The 11,496-nt window shown below is 40.6% G+C and overlaps 1 pseudogene; it reads left to right on the top strand.

Annotated features, from left to right (window-relative positions):
* The first annotated feature begins 5,157 nt into the window (after window positions 1-5,157).
* Window positions 5,158-10,076, top strand: LOC120557108 (annotated as a pseudogene).
* Window positions 10,077-11,496: the final 1,420 nt, after the last annotated feature.

Genomic DNA, 11,496 nt, shown 5'->3' with positions numbered 1-11,496 from the left:
GGTAGGGTTGAGTACCGAACCCTGTACTTTTACCGGTACCGACTGAATCACGTCGGTATTACCGAGTATTGGTTCACATAAAATCAAACGGTGCCAAATTTCGGTACCTGACACTGAGTAAGCGCAAACTTATCTGTCCTCTCTGCATGTTGACGAAGAGCGAGACTCCGACACACACAGCGCTGCAGAGGTGCGGACGGAGCAAACTACTTCGGCTCTGCAGTTTTGTTGAAGTCACAGTGAGTCACGGCGATGCCGATGTGGTTTCAAGTGTGGTTACAGTTTTTCAAAACTTCACGCAAACACCTTTCACTGTGATATGATATTAATGGTGAGTTGAAAGCAGTCGCTGTGCTGTTGACTTCCTGTGAGACAAGCAGGCACAACAGTGGTTTCTATGCCCTGGGGACCAGTGTTGTGAGTAACAGCGTTTAAGTATAACGGCGTTACTAACAGCGTTATTTTTACATTATCGTTACTGAGAATGTAAAGTGGCGCGTTACTACAATTTTGTTATTTGAAAGCGCGAGGTGGCTTTCGCTACACATCCCCTACCTGGAGAGAGCAGTGGTGGGGATGATGACACCGTTGCAAATGTGAGGATGATTGGCTGGGTGGGCGGATGCCCTGCTCACGCTGTCTCACTGCACACTCTGACTACCACTAAACTCAAGACAGCAACAATGGAGACGATCCAGGGAAATTCAAAGGTAGCGTTCTCGAACTGGAAGTCCAAATTGAAATTAAAGGGAAACTTCACTGATTAGCATTAAGCTTTGTATCAGTAGAAACCTGGTAGTATTTTTGAATGACCATGCTTCCCTCCCTCATGTCCCCCTGAGAGGGGAAAATGACGATTTTTGCATCATCTGAGGTTTTTTTGCCCAGAGGCAAAAGACTACAGCCTGTATTAGGAGCCACTTCCGCATAGCCCAAAGGGGGTTGGACTGTCGGCTTTTTCCGGAGATTGCCGAGGAAAAAACGTGTGTCAGCCATCTTGAAAAACGATTAAAAAAAAAAAAAAAAAATAACACCCCCCCCCCCTTTACCTATCGGAGAAAAATATATCATTGGAACACATCGGAGAATATGCAGGACACTTTATTACAGGCATAACCCTCCACACACTACCAAGCTTTGCCTGCCACGGAGACCCGCCGTCGTTGCGTTCGATTCCTATGGCTGGTAAAGTGACCTCATCAGCGGGGAGCCTTGAACAAGTGTGCCGGTGGAAAGCTAACGCTAGCCAGCCATCTGTTCACCAATCCTGCTTGCAAGTGTCCGCTCATTAAACAAACTGGACTACATCCAACTTCAACGAAACTCCCAACGCGAGTTCAGAGACTGCTGTGCTGTGTTTTTGTTGTTGTGGAAATATTGCTGTGGACAATCCAGCCTGCTGTCACCGGGTAAGACTACTAGTGGAGGTGGGCTGTGTTACCCCGGACTGCCTGTTGCAGAAATGGGGTGATTTGTATCCAACTAACTGCTAACTGCTGGTGGAGTTTGTGACTGTAAAATGCCGACAATTCTAGCTACATCCCACGCAAATGTACGGCTGTGTTTATACTCGATGTCTATACCACAGCCCACCAAGAGCTAATGCTAGTAGCTATGTGTTAGCCTTCTTTTATTACATGTCTTGGTTGAATTCTAATGTAGAATGCGGTCTGTTATTTCTTGATAACAGACCGTTGCTAAGGATAACACACCATTGCCATGCATAGCAGAGCGTTGCCATGGACACAGTTCTGTTCACTCTGGAGCTATCAATCAATCCGCTGAAAGAAGTCCGGATAATGTATCAGCTGTGGCCAAAAAAAAGCATGTTTTAAATGTGTAACACCACTTGAGCCACGGTGAAACGTTTTTTCGTGTATATGGTTGAAATGACAATAAAACACACTTGTTGAGTTGATCATCTCACTGTCTGTCTGTAAAGGGTAAGCGTGGCTTGGGAGTGGCCTCATACAGCAGCAAAGCAAGTGCATTCTGGGATTTGGTGTCTTTCATCCATATGAGCCAAAAACACATTTTCTGGCTTATCTCGGCCTAGAAGGCATCAATTTCAATTTTCTTTTCACATTTCTACTACAATAGTGACCCAATTTAAAGATATATTCAGCTTTCCAGCGGTGAAATTTCCCTTTAAAGGCAAGAATGTTTATGTAACATGCACGCTATGCCCAGGAAAAAAAAGACTTTATTCACGTCTGTCTCAAGCAACTCGAATCTTATGAAGCTTTGACGTTAAAGATGTTATAGAACATAATAGCGTTATAGAACATAAAAAATAACGTCACAGTTACTTTGCTGAGTAACTAATTACTTTTACAATGTTGTAACTGAGTTACTAACTCAATTACTTTTTGGGAGAAGTAATTTGTAACTAGCTAAATATTTTTTTAAAGTAAGATGACCAACACTGCTGGGGACTGACTGACATGCTGAGGTTGTAAGGCAAGGCAACTTTATTTCTACAGCACCTTTCAGCAACAAGGGAATTCAAAGTGCTTGACATGACACATTAAAGAGCAATTAAAATGATGAATATAAAAAGTTGAATAAATATTCAATTTAATAGTTTATAGAGATGGGTTTGGGAGGAGAGAGGGAGGTATTTTATATTTATTTCAATTCTGTCAGTGTAAAATATTCTAAATAAATAACATAATGTTCTAAGTAAATATGATAAAGAGGTTTGGAATTATTTTTACAACTGAAATAATGTTTTCGTAATTACAGAGGGAAAGTATCGAAAAAAGTACCGTTGGATACTGGGAACTGAATTTAAGGTACCGGTACCGGTACCGGTACTGATATTGGTTCAGATGCGAGTACCCAACCCTACTTATGGGAAGTCACTTTGTACAGATCACATCTGACAAATCAGTGTACAGTAATGTTATTTTATTGTGAATTCAACTAGAATATACAACTTGGAAACAAAACTTATGAAACATACTGCACAAACGGCATGAAATGTTTTAGGCCTACCCTAATGTTCACTTACTGATCACACACACACACACACACACACACACACACACACACACACAGAGACACACACACACACACACACGATCCCATGACATTTGCATTTAACTTCTATATATAGGTAATTTCAAAAGACGTCTGACTAACTGTGCGATTGCCACATATGACCTTTGCCAAGGTGGGTACATATTATTTCTTCTGTTTTATTATCTGTGTATTAAGAGACAATATCTTGATTTTCATTGCACTACTACTTTGTGTGTGTATGGCTCATCTTGTATATTAGACTTGAAAAAAGATGTTCTCTACTGTAGAATTAAACAATTTTAATGTTTCTCATTAACATGGTTTGAATCTTGCTCTCTTGATGGCTTCAAAACGTAAAGTATATATATATATATAACATTAAGACGATTTCTTTTCCGATTTGATTCTATATCGATTCGGTCAGGAATATTTCAATTACAGACCAATTTTGCGAACATGAAGGAGATTCTCAGAAAACTAATGCTTAAAATTGTACGAGGAAACATTTAACCTGTTGCATTATTACATGTTTAATGTTGTTAAGAATTTACCCTAAAGCAGTTACATAGACACAGAAAACAATTAGTACAAGTGCTTTCTTAAGAGCAGAGGGTGTGATGCAGAGACATAGACCTAAAGCCGAAGATCTATTATTAATTGAAATCGGTAAAGATCGATTTAAATCAGAAAATTGATTTTTCGAACAGCCATAATTGTTACACTATACATATACTTACTAAAAAAGTAATTAATAACTGCATTTCAGATGAAACAGAGCCAGCACTAATTTTAATTGTCACATTTGTATTGCTGCTTAAAATTAACTTCATAAATGTCAATCATGTATTTTATGGATTCATACAATGTCTGATTGACAAAAAGGTTTATGGGATGTGCCTTCTTCAGTAGACTGTTTGACTTGTCTTTGACCTATTAGGAAAACTCCAGGTGTTACTAATAACCTCTATTATGGCTTTGTTCTGTGTCCCAGTAAGTTATGACAGTGTGAAAGTGAGTCAGCATGAACAGAACCAGGAACCTGAAACTGAAGCACTTATTATTTCTTGCATTATTTACAGCTGTGTTTTTGTTTTACTCTAACATTTCCAAGTGTCTCCTATAAAAATTGTCTATTGTAGCTCAGATTTTGAGTGCATTGATGAAAAATAGCAGGTTTACGTCAAGTATTTAATTTATTTTAATTAAATTCACAGCTGTTTTATAACAGCTCAAACGGTTTATCCGGTTTGTAATGGACACAAGGAGAATTAGAAATACTTCTGTAACAGGAAAATACTGAATCCAGAGTGGAAATGTAATTATGTGTCTTCACTAGGACTGCCACCTCTTAGTCGACAAAAAGTTATCTTCAGTCAATTAGTCAGTTTTAAGATTTTTTTCATGCTGAATGATTCAATACCAAGGCACTTATGAGTAGGGCTGGGTTAAAATATTCATTTGTTTGGGTGATCTGATATCAATTCAGAAAATCCAGAAATCAATATTTTAATATATGCCTTTCAATGACTGTCAAGTTAGTCCTGTTAAGTAAACAATACTTCAAACTAACTTTTTGAGGGTCAATTCTTAATGTAAATATTAACTGGTGCATTATAAAGTATGCTTGTATATTTACAGCAGAAATTTTCTGAGAATCTCTTTCATCAACTAAATCATTGGTGATGTCCAGCTCTACTTATAAACTCATCTCTGGTAGACAAAGATGTAAAGCTGAGACTTACATGATTCTTTGTGGACAAACTCAGTTTTATAGATCTGTCGATTAAATCAACTAATGGATTAGTCGACAAAAAAGAAGTGTAAGTTAAAGTTAACTGCATGCATACAAATGTAAATACCTAAACTAAAACTGAGTGCTGTTGATAAATACATGGTGCAAGTGACATTTATTCAAATTAAATTTACTCTTCATGGCCTATATGAGTCTGAATGTAATATTTTTTCCCATAACATTTTAAAGCTTTGTATTCATATGAGAAGCTACTTTCTAGCTGTTGATTTGTGTCTGGCAAAGATGTCGACTTTCTGATCAATAATAATCTATTACTATTTTCTCTTCAGCTGTAAAGTAACCAACAGTTTTCTGGTGAAACAGATTTGGACAGTCGACTCATGAACCTCTCAAATACTGGCAGTAATTTCACAACAGATGTGTATCAGGAAACTTTAAACACAGCTATAATCAAGAATGGGATTACTGTGGTTCTCTGCCTCTCCATCAACTATGTCAACAGTACCCTGGTGTACACATTCTCAAAACATCAGGTATGAGTCTCGTCTATTTCTAGAAATCCATTTTGCATGTATGTACCAAGTTAAAATTAATTGCATCCCATCGAAATCAGAAAAGGATTTATTGCCAAGTAGGTATTTTAAAAAGGTATTTGCCTTGGTGTATGGTGCATACATAAACATGATAAAGGAAATAAACAAAAAATGTAAAAGAAACGCTAACAACAAATATATACAATATAACTGTTTTAACAATAATGAATTAAAGGTCCCATGGAATGAAAATTTCACTTTGAGGTTTTTTAACATTAATATGAGTTCCCCCAGCCTGGCTATGGTCCCCCAGTGGCTAGAAATGGTGATAGGTATAAACCGAGCCCTGGGTATCCTGCTATGCCTTTGAGAAAATGAAAGCTCAGATGGGCCAATCTGGAATCTCCTCCTTATGAGGTCATAAGGAGCAAGGTTACCTTCCCTTTCTCTCCTTTCCCCGCCCAGAGAATTTGGCCCACCCATGAGAGAGAGACATCATAGCTTTCAAACAAGCAAAGTGGCAGTTGGTCAAGGCCACATCCCCACCCTCCACCTTGCCCCCCCTCTCTCCTCCTCAATAGCTACAGACACAGAAATGGCAGATCCTAAGGAAAGCTCATTGTGGGACTGGCTCTAGTGGCTGTAATTCTGCACCAAGGCTTTTATTTTGGGAAAGAGACCTAATACTTACAGTATTAGGGGACCACTAAGGTCTATATAAAAGCATCCAAAGAGCACCATGTCATGGAACCTTAAAGAGAGGGAGTGGCGTAAGAACAAAGCCAATCAGAATCAGAGAAATCAAAGGTTTTCTCTTTTTCATCACTACTAGAAATGCAACTGTATCAAGTATCTCACTACCACTAATGTTATCCTCAGTCATATTTAAAAATGATAAATCAAGCTACAAAAAAGGATGAAAAGTTGGAAGTTAGAATGAATGCACGATGCACAATGAGAGTCGTTGCTCGGGTTGGTGTAAACTGGCAGGTTTCAGAACGTTGCAGACCAGAGCATTGACAATACTTGTCTCAATATGACTCTTTCGTTGAACTGGGCTTTAAGTCTGATTTATGGTTCTGCGTTGAATCTACCCCGTAGGTACGGAGTAGCCTGACGTTTTCCTCCCAAAATATTTAACTACACGTCACACAGAACACATCAAATGCGATTGGTCTGTTTGGCCATGGCCATTGGCTAGCATCGCATATTTGCACTAAAGCTGCAAAGATTAATTAATTAATCGATTAGTTGTCAACTATTAAATTTATCACCAACTATTTTGATAATTGATTAACCAGTTTGAGTCATTTTTATGAAAAAAAGTAAAATTATCTGATTCCAGCTCCTTAAATGTTCTAGTTTCTTCTCTCATCTGTGATAGTAAATTGAATTTGTTTAAGTCGTGGACAAAATGAGACATTTGAAGAGGTCATCTTGGGCTTTGGAAAACACTGATTGACATTTTTCACCATTTTCTGACATTTAATAGACCAAGCAACTAATCGATTAATCGAGAAAATAATCAACAGATTAATCGACAAAGAAAATAATCGTTAGATGCAGCCATATTTTGCACCTACTCATTCGGGTTCTCTTTCTCCGTGAACAACATAGAATCGAAGAGAGATTTAACTTCTCCTGCTACAGCTTTCCGACCGTGGTCAGACTTGCAGGGGAGACACTTTGTTTCTCTGTCTCCACCGCCAGAGTCGGTACTCGCTCCAAAGCCAATACCCATCACTCTCTCACTCACTCTACCTCACACTCCTCATGCACACACATCGGCTCTGCTATACTCTTAAAGAGATGTACGTTAGATCGACAGACACACCACTGCAGAAGTATAAATCCTAACAACGGCGTAGGTCACTTACGAAGGCTAAAGCGTTGATTCGGACCGGACCTATCCGGCAAAACTAAAGGTGGAGGAATCTGTTTCTACATCAATAGCGGTTGGTGTGACGACGTGACAGTGATCCAGCAGTATTGTTCTCCTGACCTGGAATCTTACATCATAAACTGTAAGCCTTTTTATTCACCCCGTGAGTTCCATTCATTCATTCTGGTCGGTGTTTACATCCCGCCGCAGGCCAACGTGCAGGTCGCCCAGCGCATGCTCGCCGACCAGATACTATGTGTGGAGGGGACCAACCCGGACTCCCTAGTTATTGTCCTTCGTGACTTTAACAAAGGAAACCTCACTCATGTACTACCTAAATACAGACAGCATATTAAATGCCTGACCAGAGAGGAGAACATTCTGGATCACTGTTACACCACAGTCAGGGATGCTTATCACGCAGTCCCCCGTGCTGCACTGGGACTCTCTGACCACGTCATGGTTCACCTGATCCCCTCCTACAGGCAGAAACTAAAGCTCTGCAAACCTGTAGTGAGGACATCAAGGAAGTGGACCAGTGTAGCTGTGGAGGATCTCCAGACGTGCTTGGACTCTACTGACTGGGATGTGTACAGTACTGCTACCAACAGTCTGGATGAGTACACAGAGGCTGTGACGTCATACATCAGCTTCTGTGAGGACTGCTGTGTTCCATCGTGCACCAGGGTGAGTTTCAACAATGACAAACCCTGGTTCACAGCCAAACTCAGAAGGCTAAGGTTGGACAAGGCAGAGGCGTTCAGGAGTGGAGACAAAAACAGACTTAAAGTAGCAAAGTACAAGTTTAGCAAGGCGGTGAAAGAGGCTAAACAACGGTACTCTGAGAAACTCCAAAACCAGTTCTCAGCAAACAACTCTGCTTCTGTCTGGAGAGGGCTTAAACAGATCACCAGCTTCAAGCCTAAAGTCTCCCACTCCACCAACGACCAACGCCTAGCCAACGACCTCAATGAGTTCTACTGTCGCTTTGATGGACAAAGGGTCGGTCCTGTAACCATCCCCCTCAACACCTCCCAACAAAGGGTCTTCCCTGATTCCATCCCCCGCGACACCTCCCAACAGCTACAGCTACAGTGCATCTCCTCCACCTCCCCCACCTTAAAGGTCCCCCCCTCCAACTCCCCACCCACCTCAGTGACGACTCTCTCCATCAATGAGGAAGACATCAACAGACTGTTCAGGAGACAGAACCTGGACCGGATGCTTTCTCCCCATCCATCTTGAAGCACTGTGCTGACCAGCTGTCTCCAGTGTTCACAGACATTTTCAACACCTCGCTGGAGACATGCCACTTCAAGTCCTCAACAATCGTCCCCGTTCCCAAGAAGCCAAGGACCACAGGACTTAATGACTTCAGACCCGTTGCCCTGACCTTTGTCCACCATCTGGTACGCTGCTGCCACTGCCAAGGACAAGGGCAGACTGCAGCGTGTCATTCGGTCAGCTGAGAAGGTGATTGGCTGCAATCTCCCGCCACTCCAGGACCTTTATGCCACCAGGACTCTGAAGCGTGCAGGAAAGATTGTGGCTGACCCCTCCCACCCCGGACACAAACTCTTTGAGCCACTCCCCTCTGGCAGGACGCTGAGGTCCATCAGGACCAAAACCTCACGTCACAAGGACAGCTTTTTCCCCTCCGCCACTAGCCTTATTAACAAGGCCCGGAAACCACTCTGACTCTCTCCACACCCACCTCTGGCTCTACATGCCACTGTACTTAATCTGCTCTTTTTATCTTTATTGTTACTCTTATTTTATTACATCCTGTGTGTGTATATATACACATATATTTATATATTTATACTTATATTGTCTGTTCTGTTAACCTGTTTGTTTAACTTATTTTAGATAATGTGTGACATGCACCTACGACACCAAAACAAATTCCTTGTATGTGTAAAAAATGTACTTGGCAATAAAGCTTTTCTGATTCTGATTCTGCAGAGAGCCTACATACAACCATTTTTATTCGAATACAATTATTCTAATACAAAAATTGGTACAGTTTCTACTCTTTCCCTTTGTTTCCTAATCACTTGTGTCCTCCCCTGCAGGTTTTCAATGTGAACCCTCGCTACATCCTGTACATCCACCTGGTGATCAACGATATCCTGCTGAGTCTGTTTACCCTCCTTCAGGTCCAGAGTTACATTGTGTACACTCTTAACGTCTCTCTATGTATCGTTCTGGTAATGATTGCTACAATTGCAAGTCTAAACAATCCACTAACACTAGCATTTATGGCAGTAGAGTTATATCGCCGTATGCTCCCCTCTCCGCCACACCCAGATATGTACAATCAGGAAAACGTATGTTGTGATCGGCCTGATTTGGGCGATAAGTATACTCTCGATCCTACCAGATTTATTTGTAGCCTTGGCAACAGAATCCCTGGAATTCTTTCGTTCCAGAGTTTTTTTGTCTCAGAGACAATGTTTTTAGAGACCCTAATCTGACAGTGAAGAGAGATGTTTCCAACTCAGTGTGTATGGTCATTGTTTTTCTCACTCTTTTCTATACATACTTCAGGATCTTGTTCGCTGCAAAGGCAGCTGCCACAGATGCCAAGAAAGCAAGGAACACTGTCCTCCTCCACGGCTTCCAGCTGCTGCTGTGTATGCTCACCTACGTTTATCATCTCATAATACAGGGTCTGACATACTTGTTACCAAACAAGATGATGGCCATTCGCTTCACTGCCTCGATATTTATTCAGGTACTGCCTCGACTCATCAGTCCGGTGGTTTATGGGCTACGAGACAAGACATTCAGGAATCATCTGAAAAGATATCTCTTCTGTACAACTAGTGCTACCACTCATCCACAAACGACTCAAAAACAAGGTATAAAGTCCTGTTTTTGAGTTGTTCAAGCTATGCTTACACTGTTTCATAATAAATGGATAGTTCAGATGTTTAGAAGTGTGGTTGTATGAGCTACCTTTCCATAGACAGTGTATTAGCTACAGTAGATTGCGGTCGGCACGCCCCGAGTTTGAAGAAGCAGGCAGGAGAACCGACACGGAAGCTAAGCAATGTCCTGCTGTGGACGGAGGCAGCAGCTAAACACATTAAATGCAGATGACATATACAACACTGGCTTAACACAACATTCTCTCGAGCTTTGCGTTTTGTCCAAATATGGTCACATCTGGCTCCAAAATGGAGACCGCAAAAAATGCAAAGTGCTGGCTTCAAAACGGCAGTGAAGCCAACAAACCAGCCACAGCCACAAACCAATGGGTGAGCTAGAGGTCACGCCCAAACAGGCACATTTTCAACGGGCACAGCTAGTTTACACAATGTGAAGCAAAACCTGCTGCTGTACACAGGGTTTTCTATTTGACAGTAAAAGCAGAAATAAAACGTTTTTTGTTTTGTGCCGACATATTATAATGATTGTGGACGTACTGTTGTCTGAGTTACAGGTGTAAATAATATTATATTAAGTCTTATAGCTAGTCACTTTGTACGGAAGCATCTGCTAAATCAATGTACAGTAATGTCATTTTATTGTAATCTTAACTAGATTTACAACTTGGATACAAACAGAACAAACTGCATGAAAAGTTTCAGGCCTTCCCCAATGTTCACTTACTGATCAACCCCCCACACACACACACACACACACACACACACACACACACACACACACACACACCGACACACACTAAATTCTATATATACACACACACTATAACACATACACACACACACCCTTATCCCCTTAAAACTATTATATAATAAGTAATTTAAAAGACATCTGACTTACTGTGCGATTACCACATATGACCTTTGCCAATGGTGGGTACGTATATTTTTCTCTGTTATTATCTGTGTATTGATAGATAATATCTTGATCTTTATTTTACTTTTATTGTGTGTATGGCTCATTTTGTACATTATATTTTAAGAATTAAGTTCTCTACTCTAGAATTAAAAAGTATTCGGAAAAAAACGTTTTAATCTCTTATTAACATGGATTGAATCTTGCTCTCTCGATGGATTCGAAATGCAAATTATTTTTGTGCTTAATATTTTTTTTTATAATTTTCAAAAACTCTCAACTGTTTCTGTTTTGGCGCTGTTCCTTAAGGTCTCCTAATGGGGTATGTAACATTGGTTGGGCTGAAAATTGCCCGAATGCTATTTTATTAGGCCCTTAACTACCCTGTGAATATAGCTCTATTTGGAACAAGAGCTTTTCTTCCAAATATGGTATGCTCATGAATATTCCGAATGAGCGACGCACTGATTGGTTTGAGCAAACTACATAGAAACACA

The sequence above is a fragment of the Perca fluviatilis genome, chromosome 4 (genome assembly GCF_010015445.1).
Source record: "Perca fluviatilis chromosome 4, GENO_Pfluv_1.0, whole genome shotgun sequence".
Classification (NCBI taxonomy): Eukaryota; Metazoa; Chordata; class Actinopteri; order Perciformes; family Percidae; genus Perca; species Perca fluviatilis.
This window is presented reverse-complemented; position numbering and strand designations above follow the sequence as displayed.